The following is a 26,093-nucleotide window of genomic DNA, read 5'->3' as shown; positions in this document are numbered from 1 at the left end:
TTTCTTGTATGCAGCAGAAGGAAAGGTTCTGCTTCAGAGACATTCTGTTAGCCTGTATCTCTTTATGGGCAAAGTAAAACCATTAATATTCAGGGATATTAATGACCATTGATTTCTCATTCTTGTTTGTTTTGGAATAGTTAATGGTGGTGGAATTAAAGAAATTAAAGAAGACACCAGTAGGTGGAAAGATCTCCCATGCTCTTTGATAGGTAGGATCAACATAATAAAAATTGCAATCTTACTGCATACAATATACAGCTTTAACCCAATCCTCATTAAAATCCCATCATAGTTCTTCACAGACCTTGAGAAAACAATAATCAGCTTTGTATTGAAGAACAAAAGACCCAGGATAGCCAAAACAACCTTACTCAACAAAACAACACCTGGAGGCATCACAATCCCTGACTTCAAACTCTGTTATAGAGCTGCAGTCCTGAAAACAGATTGGTATTGGCCCAAAATAGACAGGTAGACCAGTGGAATTGAATTGAATATCCTGATATTAACCCACACATGTATGAATATATGATTTTCTATAAAGAAGCTAAAAATATACAATGGAAAAAAGTAAGCATCTTCAACAAATGTTGCTGGCATAACTGGATGCTGGCATGTAGAAGAATGCAGATAGATCCATTTCTATCACCATGAACAAATCTTAAGTGCAAATGGATCAAAGACTTCAACATAAATCCAGCCACACTGAACCTCTTAGGAGATAAAGTGGGTAGCACCCTTGAGTGAACTGTTACAAGAGCCTGCTTCCTGATCATAACTCCAGTAGCACAGATACAGAGATTAATACATGGGACCTCCTGAAACTGAGAAGCTTATGTAAGACAAAGGACACAGTCAGAGAGACAAAAAGGCAAACCACAGACTGGGAAAAGATATTTGCTAATCCCACATCTGACAGAGGACTCATCTCCAAAATTTACAAAGAAATCAAGAAGCAAGTCTCCAAAACACCAAAGGATCCAATAAAAAATGGGGTACAGAACTAAATAGAGAGTTCTCAGTAGAGGAGACTAAAATGGCTGAGAGTAACTTGAGAAAATGCTCAACATTCCTAGCCATCTGTGAAATGCAAATCAAAATTACTCTGAGATACCATCTTACTCTTGTCAGAATGGTTAAATCAAAAACGCCAATGACAGTTTATGCTGGAGAAAGGAGAACACTCCTATACTGCTGGTGGGAGTGCCGACTTGTACAGTCACTTTGGAAATCAGTATGGAGAGTCCTCAGAAAAAAGGGAATACACCTACCACAAGACCCATCAATTTCACACTTAGGCATATACCCAAAAATGCACATTCATACAAGGATGTCTGTTCCACTATGTTCATAGCAGCATTATTTGTAATAACCAGAACATGGAGCCAACCTAGATGCCTCTCAACTGAAGAGTGGATAGAGAAAATGTGGTACATTTACACAATGGAGTACTATTCAGCAGAAAAAAATCAATGGAATCTAAAAATTTGCAGGCAAATGGATGGCACTAGAAGAAACCATCCCAAGTGAGGTAACCCAGTCACAAAAAGAGAAACATGGTATGTACTCTCTCACTTATGGATTTTAGACATGAATCAAGGGAGTGCCATCATACAATACCACTGCCAGAGAGTCTAGGAAACAGAACCTTCATCCAGCTACTGATGAAAGCAGAAGCAGATACCCATAGACAAAGACTACCTGAACTCATGGAATCCATTGTCAGAAAGAGAGAACTGATGGGCTATGGAGTTAAGACTGCACTAGTTTAATCCACATAAACAGTTGACCTGAACAAGGGGGAGATCTTGGACTCCAGATTGATGGCTGTGTGGAAAGCATTGGACCTACCCATGGGGCCTTGGGTAGTATTTATCCCTGGCATACAAATAGACTTTGAGTGGCCATGCCATAATATGGGAGGCTCTTTCAGCAGGGACTCTTGGGGGAGGGCCTAGGCACTACCCTGTATGAAATGACAGTTACTAGAGATCCACCATAGAGTGCCTCACCCTCCCTGGGGATCAGAGTGGAGATTGGGTGGGGGACTGAGGGACCTGGTGGGGAGGGCTGGGGAGGAGGGGAGGTAGAGAGAGCTGGGATTGACATGTGAAACAAGATTGCTTCTAACCTAAATAAAAAAATTATAATTATTAATAAAAGAACTAGCAATTTCTTAAAGTTTAAGTTTCTATGCTGTTTCTCACAATGGGATTATTTTTTAATTAATTTACAGTTTCAACCTCTTATGTTCTAACATATATATCCAATCACTTCTTCATTCTCAGTGTGGAGCATAAATGCCAGCAATTTTGATATATTTCATGATTTGGTTATTTTGTGTCTTTGATAATACCTCTATTGTTTCTTAAGAAAGGAAATGCTGGGGGTCATAACTTAAAATGGGTTTCTTTCAAGTCTATCTTTGAATAGGAGAGAAAAGCTTGAAAAGCCACCCAGTGAAAGAAAGCACCTTGAGATATATGCGATTCTTTTGTTCTTAGCAATACAATGAGACAATGCACTTGGATCTCTCTAGGGAACATTGAAATGCTACATGTGTTGATATTTCTATTTATTTTCCATCAGCCAGCTCCAAGTAAATAGCCAAGGGGCTTTAAGTTTTGTTTATTACACAAAGCACAATCTCTTAAGTATCATATACCTTGGGTTTAAAAATTACGTATTCCACAAATCCCTTGAATTATTTCAACTACAGTGAATTGCAACAAATTTAAGAAAACTTATAAACAGGTGGAGAAGTGTCTAGAGCCACTCAGGTATGTTATCAAATTTTTTCCAAAGTATATTTTATTTATTCTCCTATCACACACTAGAAGGTTCCATGCATCTGACCTGAGGCAAGCAATCACTTAGCAATGTACTACCAGTCTACCTTGCTGTAAACCCCAAATAAGTAAATGGGAAATAGGAGTAGAATTTATGATGAAGATTTCAATTCCTCACTTCATTACTTCTGGTTTATCAAGGCAGGCTTTAAATGACTTTCCTACATCTATTTCTTCCCAACTTTATTTCCTCTTGTAGCTACAGGCAGATTAATCTTCATAAAACCCCATGCTGCTCATGCCATCTCATATTCAAGATTCCATATGACAAAACCTTGCTTATAAAGATTATACTTCACCCCCTACTCCCCCCAGCTCTGCCTTTAATCACATCATCTATTCATTCATATCCTGGGTCCTGGGAACCCACATGTGGTTGATTAGAAGACATCACCACAATAATTTGGACTCCTTTCACTAAGGGCTGCCAGTGCTATCACTTCTTCACTCTGGGTTAGTGATATTACTTATTCTGATCAATACAGGCATCAATAATGTGCATTTTGAAAGGCTGGACTTCAAGGGCTTCATGCATCATTTATTTACCCACTTGGTACATGGCATGGGGAATATCCTATAAAGAAGGTAGCCTAAACTGATAAAGGGTGACAGGACATGTACAGAAAAACCAAGGTATCCTAGCTGACAGCTTGGCCCACTTGCTAGGCATGAATGAAATTATCTTAGGCCTTCCAGCTCAACTGATTCCACACGTAAGTGAAGCCACTACCTGAAGGCCATATGAAACCAGCAGAGGAGTTGCCCCCTAAGTACTTAATGATGATGAAGATGATGATAATCATGATACTATATAGTGTACTTTAAACTTGTGTTTACAAACTGGTAGGAATTAAGCAGCTTGTTATACAACAAAATAACACAGTAAACATGTGCCAGATACATTTGCAAGTGTCAGATGTCCAGTGGTGAAGTATGATAAAATAGTTTGAATAAGCATATTTGAGGTGATGCATTTTCCATAGACAAAACAGACTGACATAAAAGACAGAACGAAGGTAAATGAGGCACATTCTGAATTAATTGCAGGAGAACTCAACAACAGTCAAGTCAACAAAAGGGTTTGGCTCTAATAACATAGTGTTTACGTTTTTTGTTGTGATTGCTTGTGTTTTAATATGAGTACTTCTAAGTGAGACAAACCTTTTAAGTTACATAGCCATTCCCCTAGTTTTACTAATTTATGGTACTGACTCTTCGTGAGTTTTATCTGTGTGTATCTGAAGCTGTATTAAATCTGGATGATTTTGGTTTGTGAAATTTCTCCTGTGTGGATTGTAATGTTCCCCCCCGCAATGGCCACTAGCTCTGTTAATAATTGAAAATTAGAAGTGCATTTTTATCTATTATTATTGACCTAATCTCTGCAGAACATTCTCTCCCTGAACCTTTTAAATGGTTCTCTTGGTGGGTTAGTGAGAAGAGGCTCTCTCTAATAGGGCATTTCCTACTATTTCTGCTGTTGCTCTTGAAGAGGACCCAGCTTTAATTCCTGCTATGACATAGCACATGGATTGACACTAGAAACTTGACAAGGTAATGAAGAAATGACAAATACACTGACACATGTACAGAAAATCTGGGGTCAATAGGTTGTTTGCATTCTAAGGGGATGGCATCAACCACATAGCAACAACATAGAAACTCAAGCACTTTTATTAAGTTCAACACAGGAGAAGGACTAGACTAGTCTTGCTAGGATTCTGTAGGTTACAAGTCTCAGGTTGTAAACATCTGGGAGGATTCAGTTGTTGATATTTGTGTATATTGCAAAGCAAACATTTGCATTCAGAGCATAGGAAGCCTTTGCCATCTTTATAAGACTCACTTAGGGAGAAAGGTTTTGCCAGTTTTCCATGGGTCTGAGTTCTTGGTCATAGACATGGCCCTGTCCATGTGAACAAATATACATTCACTAGGGATTTTGTTTGCTCTTTACACATTCACTCAGGACTTCCTCAGCTCACTGCATGTCCTAGAACCTACAGGACATCTTACAACCATTTGTAACTCCAGTTTCAGGGGATATGATATGCTCAGCTGACCTCTACTGACAAATTTACATGCAGGTACAACATTCATACACAAAATAAATTCAAATAATTCTCTCATTTCACAGCGTAAAATGTAACACTGATCCTAGTGAAGCTTAGAAATATAAAGTATTTAGCTTACAACTGAAAGAAGTGATAGAAATCACCACCAACAATGCTATCATAAATGACCATTATTACCACCATCATTCTTAAAACAATCATCATCATTATGATTATCAAATATCACCAGCACTATCTCTACCACCTACCTAATCACCGCTGTCATTATCATCATTATTGTCTTCATATTTGATTAACTTTTGCTCAAATATTAATTTTCTGACTCTTGGTGCCAATTCCTGTGTTGGATGCTTGACAGACAGAAACCACTTAACTCTCAAATTAGGAATTATATCATCTACCTGGAGTGAATATTCATAGCCAACACAACACTAAGATTCTATTGCCTAAAGTACTGTCCTAAAGTCAATGATTTGGAGGGTCCCCCAATAACCCTCTTTAACTCATGCCTTTTTTAAATGAGACTAGGAGTCCACATATTGAAGGAAACATGAATGTGAGGTTCCCCTTCCAGATCAGTGTTTCTATAATTACAGGTTATAAGGAGTACATTTTTTTCTTTTCCTTTAATTCCCAAACTGCTATAAAGATTTTGAAAAAACAAACAGAAGCAGAGTATGACCTGATGATTCTCTGGATTTTCCCAGTGTCTGTTGTTGTCTCCTTTTCTCATTTCTGATTTTGTTAATATGCATGTTCTCTTTCTGACTTTTGGTTAGGCTTGATAAAGTTTGTCTATCTTGCTGATCTTCTCAAAGAACCAACTCTTTGTTTCATTGATTCTTTGTATTGTTTTCTTTGTTTCTACTTTATTGATTTCAGCCCTCAATTTGATTATTTCCTAGAATCTATTCCTCCTTCCTTGCATCTTTTTTATTCTAGAGGTTTCGGTTGTTCTGTTAATTCTCTGGTGTGGCTATTCTAGTTTCTTCATGTGGGCACTTAGTGTTATGAACTTTCCTCTTGGAAATGCTTTCAGAGTGTCCCATAGGTTTGTGTAGATTGTGCCTTCATTTTCATTGAATTCTAGGAAGTTTTTTATTTTTCTTTACCCAGGAGTGATGCAATTGAGCACTGTTTAATTTCAATGAGTTTGTGGGGTTTCTGTAATTTGTGTTGTTGTTGAATTCTAATCTTAAGACATGGTGGTCTGATAAGACACAGGAAGTTATTCCAATTTGTTTTTGTATCTTCTGAGGTTTGCTTTATTGCCAAGTATGTGGTCAATTTTAGAGAAGTTTCCATGTGGTGCTCTCCACAAAATTAGAAACTTTAAAGGAAATGGATGATTTTCTGGATAGATATCACTTACCAAAATTAAATCAAGGACAGATAAACAATCTAAAAAGACCTATAATCCCTAACAAAATAGAAGCAGTCATCAAAAGTCTTCCAACAAAAAATAGCTAGGGTCAGATTGTTTAAGTACAGAACTCTACCAGAAATTAAAATAAGTTAATACCAATATTCTTCAAATTGTTCCACACAATAGAAGTAGAAGGATCATTGCCAAACTCTTTACAAGGCTACAATTACCTTGGTGTCCAAACCATACATAAGCAAAACTAAGGTAGAGAACTACAGACCAATCTCCCTCATGAATATTGATGCAAAAATATTCAATAAAATACTGGCAAATGGAATCCAACAACACATTAGAAAAATCATACACCGTGATCAATAGCTTCATCCCAGGGATGCAGGGATGGTTCAACATATGAAAATCCATCAATATAATCCACCATATAAACAATCTGAAAAAGAAAAACCACATGATCATCTCACTAGATGCTAATATAGCCTTTGACAAAATCAACACCTGTAAAGGGAAGCTTTTTCCTTGTTAGCCGCTTTGGTTTATCACCTGCCAGTCGCCTGGGCTCTGCCATGTTGTAGTCCCCAAATAACACACAAGACGCTGTATTAATTATGAAGCTGTTGGCCTTGCTTGTTTCTTACTGGCTAGCTCTGACTTAAGTAATTACCCCATAATTGTTAATCTAAGTATTTCTCTTACTGGAGAATATTTCCGGGCTTCCTACCCCATGGGGTTACATCTTGACTCTCTGTGTTTCTCATTCCCAGGGTCCTCCTGGACTCCTAGTCCCACCTGTCTAGATTCCTATTGGCCAGCAGTGCTTTATTGACATAGGACTTCCACATCAAACACCCCCTTCATGATAAAAGTCTTGGAGATATTAAGGAAAACAGGAACATACTTAAACAACATAATAAAGGCAATATACAGCAAACCAACAGCCAACATCAAACTAAATGGAGAGAAACTCAACATGATTAATCTAAAATCAGGAACAAGACAAGGTTGTTCACTCTCTCCATATCACTTCAATAGTGTACCTGAAGTTCTTGCTAGAGCAATAAGACAACAAATGGAGAACAAGAGGCTACAAATATGAAAGGAAGAAGCAAAACTTATATTATTTGCAGATGATACTGTACATAAGTGACCCGAGGAATTCTACAAAATAATTCCTGCAGCTGATAAACACCTTAAGCAAAGTGGCAGGATACAAGAATAACTAAAAAAAATCAGTAGCCCTACTATATATAGACAGTAAATGTGCTGAGAAAGAAATTAGAAAAACATCTAACCAAACAGGTGAAAGACCTGTATGACAAGAACTTTGAGTACCCATGCCACAATATGGGAGGCTCCCTCAGCTGGGGGTGGAGCTAGACCCTGCCCTGGATGAAATGACAGTTACTGGAGATCCACCATGGAGTGCCTCACCCTCCTTGGGGATCAGACTGGAGATGGGTGGGGGACTGGGGGATCTGATGGGAAGGGCAGGGGAGAAGGTGAGGGAGAGGGAACTGGGGTTGACATGTGAAACAACATTGTTTCTAACCTAAATAAAAATTAAATGCATAAAAAAGAACTTTGAGGTTTTAGTCAATAAAGATAGAAATTAAAGAGGATAGCAGAAAATTGAAAGATCTCCCATGCTCTTGCATAGGTAGGATCAACAGAGTAAACATGGCAATCTTACCAAAAGCAATCTACAGATTCAATGCAATCCCTATCAAAATTCCACAACAATTCTTCACAGACATTCAAAGGACAATTTCCAACTTTATATGGAAAAAAAGAACCAAAATAATCCTGTACCAAAAAGGAACATCAGGAGGCATTAGCATCCGTGAATTCAAGCTCTACTATAGAGCTATAGCAATGAGTACAGCTAGGTATTGGCACAAAACTAGGCAGGTAGACCAATGGAATTAAATTGAAGACCCTGATATTAACCAACACACCTATGAAAACCTGATCTTTGAAAAAGAAGCTAAAACTAAACAATGGAAAAAAAGAAAGCATCTTCATCAAATGTTGCAGGCATAATTGGATGTGGACATGCATAAGATTACATATGGATCCATACCAATCAACTTGCATAAAACCTAAGTCCAAATGGATCAAAACATCAACATATATTCAGCCACACTGCACCTCTTAGAAGAGAAAGTGGGAGGTATCCTTGAACGAATTGGCAAAGGAGACCTCTTCCTGAACATAAGGCACAGACCCTGAAATTGACAGTTAATAAATGGGACTCAGAACTCAAGAAAGTCGTCTCCAAAACACCAAATAACTAAAAAGCAGGTTGCAGTACTAAACAGAAAATTCTCAATAGAGGAATCTAAAATGGCTGAAAGACACTTAAGAAATTGCTCAACATCCTTAAGCCATCAGGGAAATGCAAATCAAAACAACTCTGAGATATCATCTTACACCTGGAAGAATGGCTACAATAAAAAAAACACAACAGTTTATGCTGGAGAGGATGTGGAGAAAGGAGAATACTTCTCCATTGCTGGTAAGAGTACAAACTTGTACAGCTACTTTGTATATCACAATGGCAGTTTCTCTGGAAAATGGGAGCCAGTTTACCTCAAGATCCAGCATTTCCACTTTTAAGCATATAACCAGAGGATGAACATTCATACAATAAGGACATCTGTTCAACTATGTTCATAGCAGCATTGTTTGTAATAGCCAGAACCTCGAAGCAACCTAGATGCCCTCAACTGAACAATGTTTGGAGAAATTGTAGTACACTTACACAATGGAGTACTATTCAGCAGAAAAAAAATGGAATCTTGAAATTTGCAGGAAAATGGATGGCACTAGAAGAAACCATTTTAAGTGAGGTAACTCCATCACAAATAGACAAACATGGTATGTGCTCTCTCATATATGGATTCTAGACATAGTGAAAAAGATTATCAGCCTACAATACACACCTCCCGAGAAGCTAGGAAACAAGGAGTACCCCAGTGAAGCAAAAAGAGACAAGAGCCCCTGAACAAATGAGGGGTATGGTTGGGAGGAGGGAGAGAAATAGAAGAAAGAGGTGGGGAGAAGTGGAGAAGGGAAGAGAACATGAGGGATCAGGAAGATTGAGTGGGGAGAGGAATAGAGGAGAGCAAGAAGAGAGACACATCAATAGAAGGAGCCTCTATAGGTTTAAAGAGAAATCTGACGCTAGGGAATTATACAGAGATCCAAAAGGATGACCCTAAGTAGGTCCCCAAGCAATGGTGTAGAGTGTGACTACCTTTAATGCCATCTGAGAGCCTTCATCCAGTAGCTGATGGAAGCAGAAGCAGAGATCAACATCCTAGCACTGAACCAAACTCCTGGAATCTAATTTGAGCGAGGGAGGAGTGCCAAAAAAAAAAAAAGAGGTCAAGACAATGTAGGGAAAACTCACTGAAACACCTCACCTGACAAGTGGGAACTTAGGGACCCCAGTCTGACAGTGGGGGAACCATCATAGGATCCAGTCAGGTCCCTTGAACATGGGTGTCAGTTAGGAGCACTGGGCATCCTATGGGGCCTCTGATAGTGGAACTAGGATGTATCCCTACTACAGGAATGGAATTTGGGAGCCCATTTCCCATGGAGGGATACTCAGCCTAGATACACAGGGGAGGGCCTAGGCCCTGTCCCAAGTGACCAGATTTTAATGATCCCTCAAGCAAGGACTCCCCCACCCTGGGGAGTCGATGGGGGGATGGGATTCAGGAGTTGTTGGGGGTGTGGGAGAGAACTGGGATCGGTATGCAAAGTAAGATTGTTTCCAATAAAAAAAAATCATATAAAATTAACAATCTTAGGGGATTAGAGGCTTAATTCGGAAGTGTGATTGTGAGTGATGGAATGTAGTGATGCTGAGGCAGGATGTAAATTAGATAAATAAAAAAGATTTTAAAAATAGCAGAAAAAAACATACAGAAGCAGGGTTTAAACACTGAGCCATACTCCTGGAATCCAGTTGTAGAGAGGGACGACAGATGAGCCAAAGAACCCAGATCGTGCTGGAGAAAACCCATAGAAACAGTTGACCCTGCCTAGTTAGAGCACAGGGACTCTACTGGTAAAGCTGGGGAACCAGCATTGGACTTAACAATACCTCTGAATGTGGGTGCCAGCTAGGAGGCCTGGGAAGTTATGGGACCTCTAACAGTGGAGCCAGTGTTTATTGCTAGTGCACAAATGGACTTTGAGAGGCCATTCCCTATGGAGGGATAATATTGCGGCCCAAATACATGAAAGAGGGCCTTGGCCCTGCCCCAACTGATGTGATAGACTTGGATGATCCCCCTTGCAAGGTCTCACTATCCTTGGGGAGTTGGTGGGGGTTGGGATGGGGGAGCTGTTAGGGGACATGGGAGGATGGGAGGGTGAGGGAATGGGGGGAATGATATGTAAAATAAGATTGTTTCTAAAATAAAAGTAAACAAAATATACTAAAAATTAATTTCTGTTGATGTTAAATCTGAAAGGATGAAATATACAAGATGAGCTCCAGCTTTTGTCATTACATTCAATAGAAAATGAATTACTTTGCCAAACATCTATAAAATGTTCAGCCCCATGCATCAATTTCTGTTCTTGCCACTCAGTAACAAAATACTCCCACACACTAACAATAGCCAGTGGACCACACAGCATCGAGGTGAAAATATGTTCCTAATTGCAGCATCATACATAGAATGCCGTTCTAAATAAATAAATAAGAGAGACAACTTTTGGTCCTAGTATGGTGACCAGGACCTCAAATATGCAAGGGTTTTGTTCTGGCTGGGCTATACCCCCTTTCCCTCATAACAAGCTAGGATGGCAAGACTGTGCTTAGTTATTTAGTAATTGACTACACAATGCCTCAGATTCATATATTTATTAAGCGTGGATAACAATAGTGTCTAGTTTCAAACTTTCTTTTAAAGATTTAGTGAACTAATTCTTAGAAAATATTCTGCCACCTGTAAGCAGTCAATGAAAGTCTGCTAGTATTATTATCAACATTAGGCTGTCATATCCAGCTCCTATCCTTTCAAGACACTGTAATACTTTACAAAGTCGGTATTGTGTCTCCTGCTTGGTGGGTTAAAGAAATGTGACATATTCCGACAGAAACTACAGGTACCAACTCTACCTGTTACAGAATGAAATAATTAGATGAATGGATGCACTAGAATACATTTTTCTTATTTTGCAGTTTTCTCCTTTATTTGAAAAAGGTAGATTTAGAGAAATTGGCAGCCGTGCTGCTGAGAACACAGCTGGATAGAAATATATCATGAACAAAGCTATAAAAAGTAAGTTTTTCTATTTGTCTGAATCTCTCAGATACATGGTTACTGATGCCTACCTAACAAGGAAGACTAAAAAATGCATATAAAAGAGGCTTGTGGAATCTACAGGCAGGATGCCATTAGTTTGAGTGTCTTTTTCTCCAGCCTCAGGTAAAAGCAACTGTCTGATTGAAATCCTTTCCCTGGAGTGGATAAAAAGGCAGGAAGTGGAGAAGCTGAGCTGATATTCAAGCTTGCTTCCAGGTGGGAGAGGTCAATAAGGGTAGACACAAAGCATTCTCCAAGCCAGAGCCAAACCACTACCTCCTGCTAAATATGCTTTCTTTGCAGCTGCCTTTATGTATTTATCAACCAAATAAAAAGGCAATGTGCAGAGGTAATGATCCAGCAAGACCTCTGTTTTCCTCACAATGCCAAACTTCCATAACAGCTCTTTAAGTTTTTACATCTGGAATATGTAGTTCTTAGGGTTTTGCTTTGATAATGCATCCCATTTTTGACTTGCTGAAGCAAGGGTCAGGAAGCTATTTTCGTAAAAGTGGGATTTGGCAGGCTAACAGTTTCTGTTCTAAGTGCTCAATTCTGTGACCATGGTGCAACAGCAGCTATGAATTATACCCAAGTTAGTGGGTAGGGAAATTTTATTGAAAGAAACAAAGCCTTGATCAGATTTGGTGCTTGCACCAGTTAAGCAAGCTACACTAGAAAGTAGAGGGTGTAAGTATCTTAACATTGGGAATCGCTAACGAGATGGGTTTGAACATTGAGAAGGATGATGAAAATGATTTGGAGACCATATAAACACTAAAAACTGAAAACCCAGGTAAGGGGCTTCTCAAGTTCATTGCTTGTTTACTATAAAAAATCTGTATCTGGATGAAATTTTATGATGTATTTTTTCGTTTTTTTGAGACAGAGTTTCTCTGTGGCTTTGGAGGCTGTCCTGGAACTAACTCTTGTAGACCAGGCTGGTCTCAAACTCACAGAGATCCACCTGTCTCTGCCTCCTGAGTGCTGGGATTAAAGGCATGTGCCACCACTGCCCGGCTTTATGGTGTATGATACTCACTGCAGCACGGACTATCTATTGTTACTCAGGATGTATCCTTCCACATTGAAGAAGATTGTCCCACTCTGTTTCCTCAACTGATTTCTTTCAAGGGGAAAAATCATTTGTTTGATTTGATTTGTGATTCTGAAAGGAAAAGTAATAATGGACCTGTGTATGCCAATCCTTCTCTTTGCCATTATATTAAGGAATGATTTCGTAGGACTTCCTTTTCATTACATCTAAAAAGAGGGGAGAATGTTACATGAATTTTCAAGTTTGCAGACTAAATGTCATTTAGCTCATATGCTTAAAGATATTACTATTACACACTCAGCTGAGAAATACAGTCTATAGTGAAGTGACTATATGATTTCACCGTTAAAACTAGAGAATTAGATACTGTTAAGGATGAAAAATATTGCATAGATGATAATCAGGTGTATGGTATCAACTTCTGAGAAAGATAAAGGTCTTGGAGAGATCAGGGATAACAGAAACATACCTAAATATAATAAAAACAAAATACAGCAAACCAACAGCCAACATCAAACTAAATGAGGAGAAACTCAATTCAATTCCTCTCAAATCAGGAACAAGACAGGGCTGTCCACTCTCTCCATATCTCTTCAATACTGTATTCAATGTTCTAGCTAGGGCAATAAGACAACAAAAGGAGATCACAGGGATAGAAATTGGAAAGGAATAAGTTTAACTTTCACTCTTTGCAGATGATATGATAGTTTACATAAGTGACCTGAAAAAAATCTACCAGGCAACAACTGCCACTCATAAACACCTTCAGCAAAGTGGAAGGATACAAGATTAACTCAAAAGAAATTTGTAGCCCTACTGTATATAGACAGTAAATGGGCTGAGAAAGGAATTAGAGAAGCATCAACCTTTACAATAGCCACAAATAACATAAAATATCATGGGTTTCAGTCACAAAAAGAGAAACATGACATGTACTCTCTCATATATGGATTTTAGACATACATCTGGGGAGTGTCAGCCTACAATCCCATGGCCAGAGAGTCTGGGAAACAGAACCTTCATTCAGTGGCTGATGGAAGCAGAGGCAGACTCCCACGGATAAGCACTGAGCTGACCTCACAAAATCCAGTGACAGAGAGGGAGGACTGATGAGCAAAGGGGTTAAGACTGGGCTGGTTTAACCCTCAGAAACAGTTGACCAGACAAGGGTTAGCTCTTGAATCCCAGACTGATGGCTGGGAATATAGCATGGGACTGAATGATCAAGACCCCCTGAATGTGGGTGTCAGTGAGGAGGCCTAGGTAATTTATTGAGCCTTGCATAATAGATCAGTATTTATCCCGGGTATACAAATGGACTTTGGGCTCCCATCCAACAATGAGAGATGGGGGAGGTTAGTGGGAGGGCCTGGGAGGAGGGAAGGGGAAGGGAGAGGGACCTGGAATTGACATGTGAAGCAACCTTGTTTCTAATTTAAACTTAAATTAAAAACAAATAAAATATATAAAAAAGTCATAATAAACCTAAAATAAATATCTTGGGTTTAATGCTAAACATGTATAGCATGTATAGCATGTCTTTCAATGAAAGAAATTAAAGAAGATACCAGAAAATTTCAAAATCTCCCATGCTCTTGAATAGGTAGAATCAACATAGGTAATATGGCAATCTTGCCAAAAGCAATCTACAGATTCAATGAAATACCCATCAAAATCCTAAAACAATTCTTCACAGACCTTGAAAGAACAATTTTCAACCTTATATGGAAAAACAAAAACCCAGGATAGCCAAAATAACACTGCACAATAAGGCGAGATCATAATAGAGCCTGAAACTAAATTCCTGAGGAAGAAACATCTGAATATAGCTACAAAGAAATAAGAAGAGGAATGTGTGAGAATGAAGCTAAATGGCTCTATGCATGTAAGTAATCACATTACCAGATGCCAGAGTTAGTCTTCTGGAAATGTGGAGTAAGTGTGATTGGCGGAAGATGAGGAAGAGACAACAAGGAGTGGACAATTAAGGTGTTTAAACTGTTCAGCACATTTTAGAAGTACCACTGTTGTGTAAGAAGCAGTGGAGAGCTATATATTTTAATTTTCATTAGCATATATTACTCGCATGAACTAATGGATTAGATTTTTATATTTTCACACACATAATCAATGTGTTTTCATCAAATTCACCTCCCTTCATTTTCTTATCCTCCTTTGCCACCTGATAATCCCTTTGTCCCTTCCAATAGTATCTGCTACCTGTATTTCTTTTTTGTATCAAATACCATACTCTCACATTTAAACTGGCATCTGGTTCCTTGCCATTCTTCATCATATTTACTCTGTGTTCATCTTCGTGTCAGCGCTGTCCATACTCTTCATGTAATGGAACAGAAGCTCACCTGTTACACTCAGTCCCTCTAAATAACCGATTCTGATGTACTCAGAGCTTTGTACCCTACATTTGTTACAATGCCATTGATTCAGATCTCAGTAGACACGTTTCCAACGTAAACCTTTGTGACATGAATGTATCTATGGTATATTTATTAGGCGAATGTTGTCAAAAGAGTGCAGAGATTTGATCAAAAATGAAGTAGAAGTCAGTTGCACAGGTCTCCCGGAGTCTGTGTAACGTGGTAATTAACTAGTGTTTCTATTCACTAGGGAAAAGAGATGGTTGGGGCAAAAAGCTTAGAAGAAGAATGTGTTTACTTTTAGAGAAGTGGACTATGAGCTCCTTTGGTTAAAGCATCTGAGAGTAGGATTTCACCCTTATGCATCAGAGTAAAATCAACCAAGTCCCTTTGAGGAGGTTTAAATTCAAAATTCAGGATTGGTATGATTTTTTGCATTATTATTTTCACAATTAATTTCCTCTCCACATCCTTATTTTTTACATCACAATCACCACAAACATGAATGACCCTCTTTCCACACACTCTCAAATGATGTTATAGTTTCTGATTTTATAAGCTGCATGAAAACTTAATCTCTCTCTCTCTCTATCTATCATCTCTGTGTGTGTTTGTGTGAATATGATACTTATGTGATAGACAAATAAGAAGATGATGAATTTTTACCTTGAATTTCCTTTGAAAACTTTGAAATCCACAAGGATACAGTCATAGTAATACAATGTAAGCCAGATATTAGATAGTCTGCCAAACAATCAAGCTTGTGTGACACCAGGAACTGATGTGCTCGTTTTTCTTGGCCAGAAGAGTCCTTACACTCCAGTTTGAGTGAGTCAGCCAGTAGCTGAAGATCAAGGAGATAGAAGTTCCTCAAACCTGCTGCTGCTTCCTACTTGTGCCTTTTTGCTTGCTCTTACTTTATTCTTAATTAAATCTTAAATATAGGGAGATAATAAGAATTAAACACACTTGATAGAATAATGATCTATGAATGATCAATAATAGTAGACACTGAAGTAAAAACATGCTTTTTGTTTTAATACATTTGCAACAACAATGTTAAGCACTCACACAGGTTGACTTATCCCATGCTATGTTATATATAAAAAGATGCATTTCACATCTCAACAAAATAGTCCAGCATTCAGATGAGATAAAACATATGTGACAACAAAATCTTTTTTGTTTTCCTGGAAATATTACAAGAAATATGTAATTTGACACACTGTGGCATGTACTAAAATAAATTACTTTGTGAAGACTTTTATATTAAAATAGCATTCAGCTCTCATACATAAAGCTGCTTTTTGCAATAGATGGCAATTAATTCAGAGACCCACAACCAACTAATGTGCAGATAATGATAAATAAGACTGTAAACACACAAGACTTGGACTAAAACTTTGGTATAGATGGGATTGGGGGCTTTTGAAGTTCAGCCACTCTCTGAGATTCTACTGGCAACTTGGAGAGATAGATGGCTGCTTAGAGAGAGTGACTTAGTTTTCCTCAAGTATTTTGGCACAGAAATGCTACCCATGTGTAAGTAGATGGTCCCACATCATACCAATATAGATATGTAGGCAGCACTATACCAATCCAAAGTGAGTGTGTGTGTGTGTGTGTGTGTGTGTGTGTGCGTGATAGAGTGTGATAGAGAGAGAGAGAGAGAAGGAGAAAGAGTCAAAGAGAGGAGATAGATAGATAGATAGATAGATAGATAGATAGGTAGGTAGATTATCAAGTTGCAAGAGAATCAAGGTTATGTTAAGAAGAATAAAGGACAATTGGATTGGAGGCAATGAATGCTGGATTCAGTTGAAACATGTATTACTTTTATGTATTAAATAATACATAAAAACAAATAAAAATGAATGTGTAAACATTAAAAAGTAACTTTCATGACAATGGAAATGTTGAGAGAGTGTTATCTGATGACTAAAGTATCATTGAGATCCATCCATTTCTCATTGTCAAGTCAGTGTGTAGTGTTTATTTATAGGTAAAAAAAATGAGAGATTTCATGGAGTAGATTTCAGTAAAGACAAAGCTTTAGTAAAGGAAGGATTTTCATGTTTTTATGGAATTTGAAGTTCTGAGGATCATGATTTTAGTTAATAAAATTCTTTTAAATTTGTTATCTTATTTACTTCTTACTGCAGATTCTCCCCTTTATTTCAGTAGTCATTGCCTGTATACACTGTTAGATATCACTGTTTACATAATACTGTTTTAATTTTCAAACATGGGTTCCAAAATCAAAACTCAAACTACTTTCTCTCTCTTAATCCTTTCTACCTTCCTTCCTTCCTTGCTCCATTCCTTCCATTTTTCCTTCTGTTTTGCTTTTGTTTTGGTTTTGTTTTCCACAGGAAGAAATTCAGTGGCTTCCCTCAAAAAACACTTTCTTCAAGGAGAGTCTCATAAAAACCACCACATTCATGGGAGAGCTCTGAATAACATGAATATTGCCTTTGAAACCAAGTTTTCCCATGATTACATAACATGTATTTTTTGATACATAAAAATTTGGTTAGAATGTGCAGGTAGAGTAGCACAAGCCTTTAATCCTAGAATTTGGCGAGTAATGGTAGGAGGATCTCTGTGGATTTGAATTCCAGGATATCCAGAGTTACATAGAGAGACCTGTTGTCTAGGATCACCCCAGCCCCAATACTTTGGATATAGAAGGGATATTTGATGACATGACTTGGAGGAATTTTGTTTTCTTGTAGACTGTCCTTAACCCTGTCAGGATAATGTCACTAAATGAATGATTAAAATAAAACAAAGCAAAATCTCACTGAGACTGAGAAGACTAAGTATAGAGAAGTACACTTCATACAGCCTCCTTGTCACTTGTTACAAAGCAGCCTGATTACATTCTAGGGTAAAAACAATGGCAGAAACATTCCTTATCTAATTCAACTCATACAATTCGCAAAATAAGAATAGGTGCTCAGCAGTAGCTTCAAAACTTGTATTACTAGATTGAAAGCAACCAACAGTTTTTCAAAAATATTGTTTTTTCATGCAAACTTGCAGAGCACACCTAAACCTGGAATACAGCATCTTTATTTTTTTTAGGTGATGTATGAGGGTGACAGTGAGCAGGTGAGACATGCTACTCATGGAGGAACTAGGAACAGTTTTTTGCTGTAAAGTTTTTAAGAACTATAATAATACTTTCTGTACTTTAAGTACCATAGAATATTAAAAATACTGTTGTTTACCATCCCTACAATGCCTAAGTCATTTGTTATGTAAATTGTCTATCAATGAGAAAAGAATCTTTGACAGTTGACAAATGAGCATCACACCATAATACATAAATTGAAACAAAGGGAAGTCAGGGAATTATGGAGCATGCCACCTGAATATTCAATGAATACTGATCAGCATTTGCTTGTGAGAAGATTATGGCAGATTGGGAACACAACCATTAAAGAGGATTAGATGCCTAGGTACTTGGCACTCACATAGGACCTAGATGTATATTCATTCTACCAGCCAAATGAGAAACTGGATGGCTCATGGGGCATTCATTGGGTACAGCACAAGGATGCTTTGTTTGCATAGAGGGGAAAGTATAAACCTAGAATAAACACTGTTTTCTTTAATCCTTCCTAACATGTGCTCCCTTTCCACCCAGATCAAACTGTTTCCAAATGCCTATCTGTGCCACAGATGAAAGTGAAAGAATACAAACAGGGATAAAAGTGCCACTCAGCAAGGTAAAAATCAAAATGCCTGGCATTCACAAAAAACGTAACACCAATTTAAAGAGGTGGAGAAATAGCACCAATAATGAAAGGTAAAATCAAAACCAAAATGGACCGGTTGAAAATTTAAAACTAGACAAAGCTATTAGAAAAGAAATATAATCAGGTCATCTGCTGTGATAGGAAGCTGGGGGGAGTTCTTCGGAAGGTGAAAATCTCAACCCAGTATGATTCTGCCTACCATGTGTTCTTAAAACCTTCCACTGGTGTCAAAGGGATAAGAGTGCCCTAGTTACTCAATTTCTCCAGTTCTCAGGGAAGCCTTAGGCTTTCCTACATCTCCCAGAACCCCCAGCTACTCCTGGGAATGAGTTTCAGGCTTTCATGGATACTATGTTGGCAGTGGACCTCTGTTTCTTCCCTTGTTTCTCTGTTTTGCTGCTTCTTCTTGCTAATGCTAATATGTATGATCACACCACAAATGAATGACTTCAACTCAAATCTTCAGGTTCAGTTCTGGAGAAATCCAAATGTAAATCATAACTATTCTCACATTTCATGCTGAATATCTAGCTGAAGCATTTAATGCTGACAAGGAAGCAAGTAGCAATTTAAGTCCAAATCCTAATGACTGAGACCCCAGTTTTATTTATTTATTATTCTGAGTGTTTGGGTATCTCGGAAACACAAATGCTATTTTCCTTTACTTCATTATCTGTGTCAAAAAGTTGGTTTTAACTCTTCCCATTATGCACTGTGTTGAAGCAATATAGAAGGCAACTATCTTTTATCTTCAATGCTCTAATCCCCCCAAAACTAAAATTCATAAAATATCCAATGACCTCTGAATTGGAGATCCTAGTTCAAAACAGGATTTTCACAGTAGCAAATTGTGAAATAAGACTCTGCCCATTCATTTTCATTTGGATCTTCCATAACTCTTTTACACCATAAAAACATTATCTCAGTTATATCTTTACTGCACTTCATTTTCCTGTAGCTATCAGAAGTTTTTTCCCCTGTGTTCTTAAAACAGATGCTTTTCTTATACAATATATACTGATTACTATTTTCTCTCGTACTACTCCTCCTAGTTTCTCCTCTACTTCTCTTTCATCCTGATATGCTCCCTTTCTGTCTCTCCTTAGGGATAATGATGAATTATAACAAAATAAAAATAAGATAAAACCAAACTATCAGAGTTGGGCAAGACAAACAAACAAAAGGAAAGGAGCCCAAGAAAAGGCACAAGATTCAAAGAGACATTAGTTCACACACTCAGGAATCCCATAAAAACACTAAACTTGAAGTCATGATGTATATGCAGAGGACATTGTACAGACCCATGCAGTCTCTGTCCACATTTCCTCTGTCTCTGTAAGTTCATTTGAGCGTTGATCATGTTTATTTAGAAGACTTTGTTTCCCTAGTGTCCTTCTTTCCCTCTGCCTCTTATACTCTTTCTGCCTCCCTTTTTCCATCCATCAGGAATCTTAATATGAGATTCTTCAAATTATATTTGCCAACTTCCATTAATGTATAATAAAACAATGTTACTAAAATATGAGGTTCCCATTATTAATGAATGCTTCATCGCTTTTTGCCATCTAAGCAAAAATAAAGAGACGGTTCTTTGTGTGGTCCCTTATAGTTTGGAGTTTGGGGAAACAACCTGTAACCACAAAGGGGTCACCTGTTGGTAGAATGTACAGGGACTTTGTGCTGTGGTAACAAAAAAAACTGATAGATATATCATCCATTTTTTAATAGATAGTCTGGGAAATTCAAATTTTCTCAGGGTTTAGGAAATTAGTTTAGAATATTTGCCTGTTGGAATGTGTGCTTTTTTTCAAAGGTTTGCTCTTTTTAAGTTAATATGTTTTTACTTGAGAGGTGTCATTCAGTCCAGCTACTTGAAGCTATGCACTGGAGAAAAAAGTCTTTGTATACAGCTAGAAGAACTCACTTACATTTTATAAGCACTTTATTGAATGGATGCTGATATCTAGATAGTATGAGGATGGGTTAGAAATCAACCAAATGCTACTCAAATAAATACAGGAAAAACATTGTTGATTCTTTCCTTAAATTATTAATAACAAACAAATAGTAGATCAGGGGAAGGGAAGTCACTTCCCCTGATCTACTTACAAACTCCAAGTAGAAGTACATTTTTTTCACAAACCATATTTAACGGCAGACAAAAGAAGACCATTTAACAGTTAACCCCTTGGAAGTAGTAATGATTAGCATTAATTGTCAACTGGGTGTAATCAGAACAACCTGTGGATAGAGTTCAATGAGGGACTATCTCCATGAAGTTGTCTTTTGGACATGTAAATAGCATATTTCCACAATTAAATAAGTGTGGCAATGCACAGCCCATTTTGGGTGGCACCATTCCCTAAGATAGGGGTTTCCGAAATGTATAGTAGTGGAGATGGAGATGAGTAAAAGAATCAAATAAGTGAGCATGTGTGCATTTATTCATTTCTGTTCTTAGTTCTGGATGTGATATACCCAGCTTTTTCAAGTTACCACTTTGCCTTTCCCAAAATGATTGGCTATAACATGGAATGATGAAGTAAAATAATCTGTCTACCCTAAGTTTCTTCTTCTCATGGAATTTTTCACAGGAAAAGGAATGAAACTAGAACAAAAATTGATGCTAAGGTATTAGGATCAATGCTATTATAGACATTACTATATGGGTTGTATAACTTGAGATTAGTGTGTAAACATTTGGTATATTCGGCTTAAAGGAGGCTTTATAGTCTGGAAGCAAAATTTACCAGAGTATTTTATTGTGAATTAAAGAGAATAATGTTCAGAGAAACATGGAACATTGTATCCTGGCTTTTAAATTTTTGTAACAGGAACAGAGATATTTTGTGATTTTTGACTAAGAAGCTATGTGTGATAACCAGACTGTGACTTTTTAAGAGATCAGAACTATGTTGTATCAGAGAGAATGTCAGCACTCTTCTTGCTAAGTATGAAAAGACCAATGAGCCTAACAGTGTACATTTAAGGCATTGATCCTTACAATGTGGCATCTAACCACTGTTTTTAAGTTCATACACCATGAGCAAGTAGGCTTCATCCCAAAAACTCTGAGATGGTTCGACACACATAAATCAATAAATTCAATCCACTCTTTAAACAAACAGAAAGAAAAAAGGCAAATAATCATTTCATTAGATGCAGAAAGAGGCCCTTGATAAAATCCAACATGCCATCATGTTAAAAGTCCTAGATATATTAGGGTTATATGGGACAGAACCAATATAATAAAAGCAGTTTGCAGCACTACCCATAGTCAACCTTAATCAAATGGAGAAAAAACAAAACATTTCTACTAAACTTTGGAACAATATAAAGTTGTGCATACTCTAAATATGTATTCAATATAGTACTTAAAGTCATAGCTAGAGAAATAAAATAATTGAAGCTTTTATGTGGCTATGAGTCATTAAGTTAATGAGAACCCAGCCACAATCCATAGAGCCACAGAAGTTAGATACATAGTAAGGGTTAAGTTAGTGGCAGATAGATCTCTTTAGAAAACAGAAATTGTATAAATATTTGAGGATGGAATAGGATGATAATTTGTGATGGGAGAGGGAAGAGAAGGAAAACAGAGGGAAAACTGGAGTAGTTAAAATTAAGGACCATTTGAGGTATAGTATAGAAACCAAGTAGAATAGAAGTTTCCTAAAATCTATACATATATGAAGGTAAATCATATGAAATCACCAAATAATTGTGGAGACAGAGCCATAACTGGTCATCTGTTGTCACCAAATGAAGCTTCCAGAAGCACAAATAGGTTGCATGTTTTGAGTTTTTGGCTATGGGGTCCCATAAGGAACCCCCCAACCCAGGTTGTTGCCAATACCGAAACGGATGATGAAGTTTCATTGGTGAAGACAATCCCTACCCAATTCGTTGAACTTAGATCTAGTCAAAATTGTGTCTACATCGAAATTTAACATTTATGAAATTGACTTTAGTACAGGAGGGCACTCTGTAGACTACCAAGGGGCAAGGTAGAAACCTACCCAGTTACAATCCATTTGATAAACAATGGTGTCCTGCTTGCAAATATGATAGCACTATTGTGGCATAAATCTGTTGGGAATAACCAACCACCATCTGATTTGGCTTAAGAACCACTCCAAGAGATAGAAACCATGCCCAACATTGCTTTGGTGACTGAAAGTCTGTGGCTCAGTAATCCAGGGCCTAGGGTAAAATCAAATACTAGTGTTCATATTATTAAAATAATTTCTAACTATACTTACAGATCAGTGCCTTGATCAGTCATCATCAGGGAAGCTTCTTCCTGTAGAAAATTAGAAAAGTTACAGAGATTAACAGACAGACATTGTTCAGGGAGAAAGAGACCTTGAAAATATATCCTTAAATGTGATGTGTCCATTAAACCTCTTCCCTCAGTGCTCAGGAAAACCTGTGGAAGAGGAGGTGGAAATTGTGAGAGCCAGAGGTGATGGAGGACACCAAGAAAACAAGAACTTCTAAATCAACACAATCAATGGAAATATCAATTCACAGATAATAAATCAGCATGTACAAGGCATGCATGCATCTATATCAGACATTATCCTAAAACTCACAAAAGAAGTGGACACATGTCCCCATCACTAACACAGATGTTATCTCTAATTGATAACCACCTATGAGGGAGCATTAAAACTTTGATGGAGTCTCACTGAGAAAACAAAAAAAAACCTGTTAAGTGTAGACTGTATGTGTAGTAGCAGATGACCAACAGTAAAGAACTCAACAGCATTTTTGGAGATTCCTTGTCTCATAATGTCTTGTCATTTTTAAAAAATATTATGTATATAGTCTTTCCCCCTTTCCCTACAATTCCCTTTTGGTTATATTATAAAGTCCTGTTTAATATTCTTTTAGAATTCCTAAATATGTCAATGAGGGCATCTTTGTTTCTTCTGCTTTTTCTTGTGCTCTTTTCCTTTCATTTGTTTTGTCCTATTCCAGTGTATTGTGCCCCTTAGAGTACTTTGAATTTTCTAATGAAAGACATAAACATGGTAGACTCAGGTGGGAGACATTGTGGGAAGTTACTAGGGGCAGCTGTGTGGAGCTATAGTCAGACTATATTATGCGATAAAAAGTCTATTTTCAATAAAAGGAGAAAGATGGAGAGATAGAGAGAGAGAAAGAGAGAGACAGAGACAAGATAGAGACAGAGACAGAGAGAGGACAGGCACAGAAGTGGATCCATTTGCTTCATGGCAACAATAAGGGAATAGTCCCCAGGGTCAGAACACAGAAAGTGATATAGCTTTCATATAAGGCAGTAAGCTACAACTCAATCTGGCAATTGAACTAGGTATATTGTGTACATTGGTTGACCCATGACTTTTCATGTGGGGTAATGATTTGCTTAATTAATACAGAAAGGCAAATCCCAATGTGGTTGGCACCATTCCTTAGGTAAAAGTGATTTCTAAACTGCGTAGGCATATTGAAATTGATTGGAATGCAAACAATCAAGTAGGAACCTATGTATTACTTTCTCTCTCTTCTTGATTGTAGATATGATTTGACTAAATGGTTGAAGTTCCAAAAATGATGGACTATAAAGTGAAATTTTTAGCTAAAATAAATCTCGTTCTCCTGAAAGAAACTTTTTTTTGTTATTTGACCAATTTTTATTCTTTTATATTTTATTTAAATTAGAAACAAGCTTGTTTCATATGTTAATCGCAGTTCCCTCCCCTCTTTCCCCACCCCTAACCCCTAAAGCCACACTCAGTTCCCACTTTGCTCCCTAGGTAGGATGAGGCCCTCCATGGGGGATCTCCAGAGTGTGTCATTTCATATATATGTGAATAATTAATTTAAATGTTTATGGTAATGACTAAAAGTGAAATTACCAAGCCTATTTACTAAAATTCTTTCTATATCTCTGCCTTCATTCTTTCACTCCAGACACCTAGCAGGCAGCTGTCATGTCTTGAAGGAAGAAGGCAAATTTCTTTCTGGCCTTGAGAAAGTAAGGAAACTCAGAGAAGGACACTCCTGAATTTTCTAAATTTCTTTCAACTTAAAATCCTCATAGATGTTTGGTGTCTGTATAGACAGGCAGGAAGTGATGTAACTGGGCAGAATCAGAATATGAGCAGGGACAAATATGAAACCACTCTCTTCTCTTCTATGCAAACATGCTGAGTTAGTCACTATGTAGGATACCAGAGAAGTCACAGGTCCAGAACCTTTTTCTGGTAAGATAAGACCACGTGGAAATACTTAGATGAATAAAAAATGGGTTAATACTTAAGACAGAGCTAGCCAATAAGAAACTCTAATTACTGGCCAACAGATTTATAATTAATTTAAGTCTTGTGTGTAATGTGTGGCCTTCCCAGCCATCTGCCTGGGCCCTGCCACAGTTGCAGTCCCAAATTAACTCACAAGACACTATATTAATTATGAAACTGTTGGCTGTTTGCTTGTTTCTTATTGGCTAGCTCTGACTTAAGTATTTAACTCATAATTGTTAATCTAAGTATTTTTCTTACTGGAGAAAAGGTTCTGGACCTCTTACTCTGGTGGCCTACATCATGTCTGCATTTGTCTCTCTTTCCCAGAATCCTCCTCAACTCCTAGTCCCACCTATCTTGCTTCCCTATTGGCCAACAGTGACTTATTCAAACCAATCAGACACATTTATACAGAATGACATATCCCAACACATGTGTGTTTATTTGGGGGCTCTGAGGTGGCTGCGAAACCAGGAGGGAAACACTGTAACACAGTTGTTATGAGTGATCTTCCCACCAGCCTGGTTCTAGAGCTTTCCCAGCCCCAAATGAACACATAAGACTTATATTAGTTGTAATACTGTTGGCCATTAACTTGAGCTTCTTATTGGCTAACTCTGTCTTAATTATTAATCCATCTCTATTAATCTAAGTATCTTATTTGAGAGACATCTCACTGTGTCCTGTCTTTCCTGGGCTCACATGAAGACTCCTCTCTGCCTACATTTCCGACAAATCCTCCTTGTCTCCTAGTCCCACTTATCATCCTGCCTCATTGGCCACAGTGCTTTATTCATCAACCAATGAGAGAAACATATGTACAGAAGACATCCCCATAAAACAGTTGCTGAATTTTTAATTCATCAATTATATACATTCAATCACTATAATAAATCATTGTAAGACCTCAAGTTATTCTCCATTTTCTTCATGCTATATAATGTCAAAACCTGACTTCTCAAGTACTATACAAAAATGTGATTTGTA

General features: G+C 37.6%; 1 pseudogene; it reads left to right on the top strand.

The window, feature by feature from the left end:
* The first annotated feature begins 21,746 nt into the window (after positions 1-21,746).
* On the top strand, positions 21,747-21,864 carry LOC121139625 (annotated as a pseudogene).
* The last annotated feature ends 4,229 nt before the right edge of the window (positions 21,865-26,093 follow it).

This window comes from Mesocricetus auratus, unplaced genomic scaffold (assembly GCF_017639785.1).
Source record: "Mesocricetus auratus isolate SY011 unplaced genomic scaffold, BCM_Maur_2.0 Super-Scaffold_15014, whole genome shotgun sequence".
Classification (NCBI taxonomy): domain Eukaryota; kingdom Metazoa; phylum Chordata; class Mammalia; order Rodentia; family Cricetidae; genus Mesocricetus; species Mesocricetus auratus.
The sequence above is the reverse complement of the archived record's forward strand: the minus strand, read 5'-3'. Positions and strand labels throughout refer to the sequence as shown.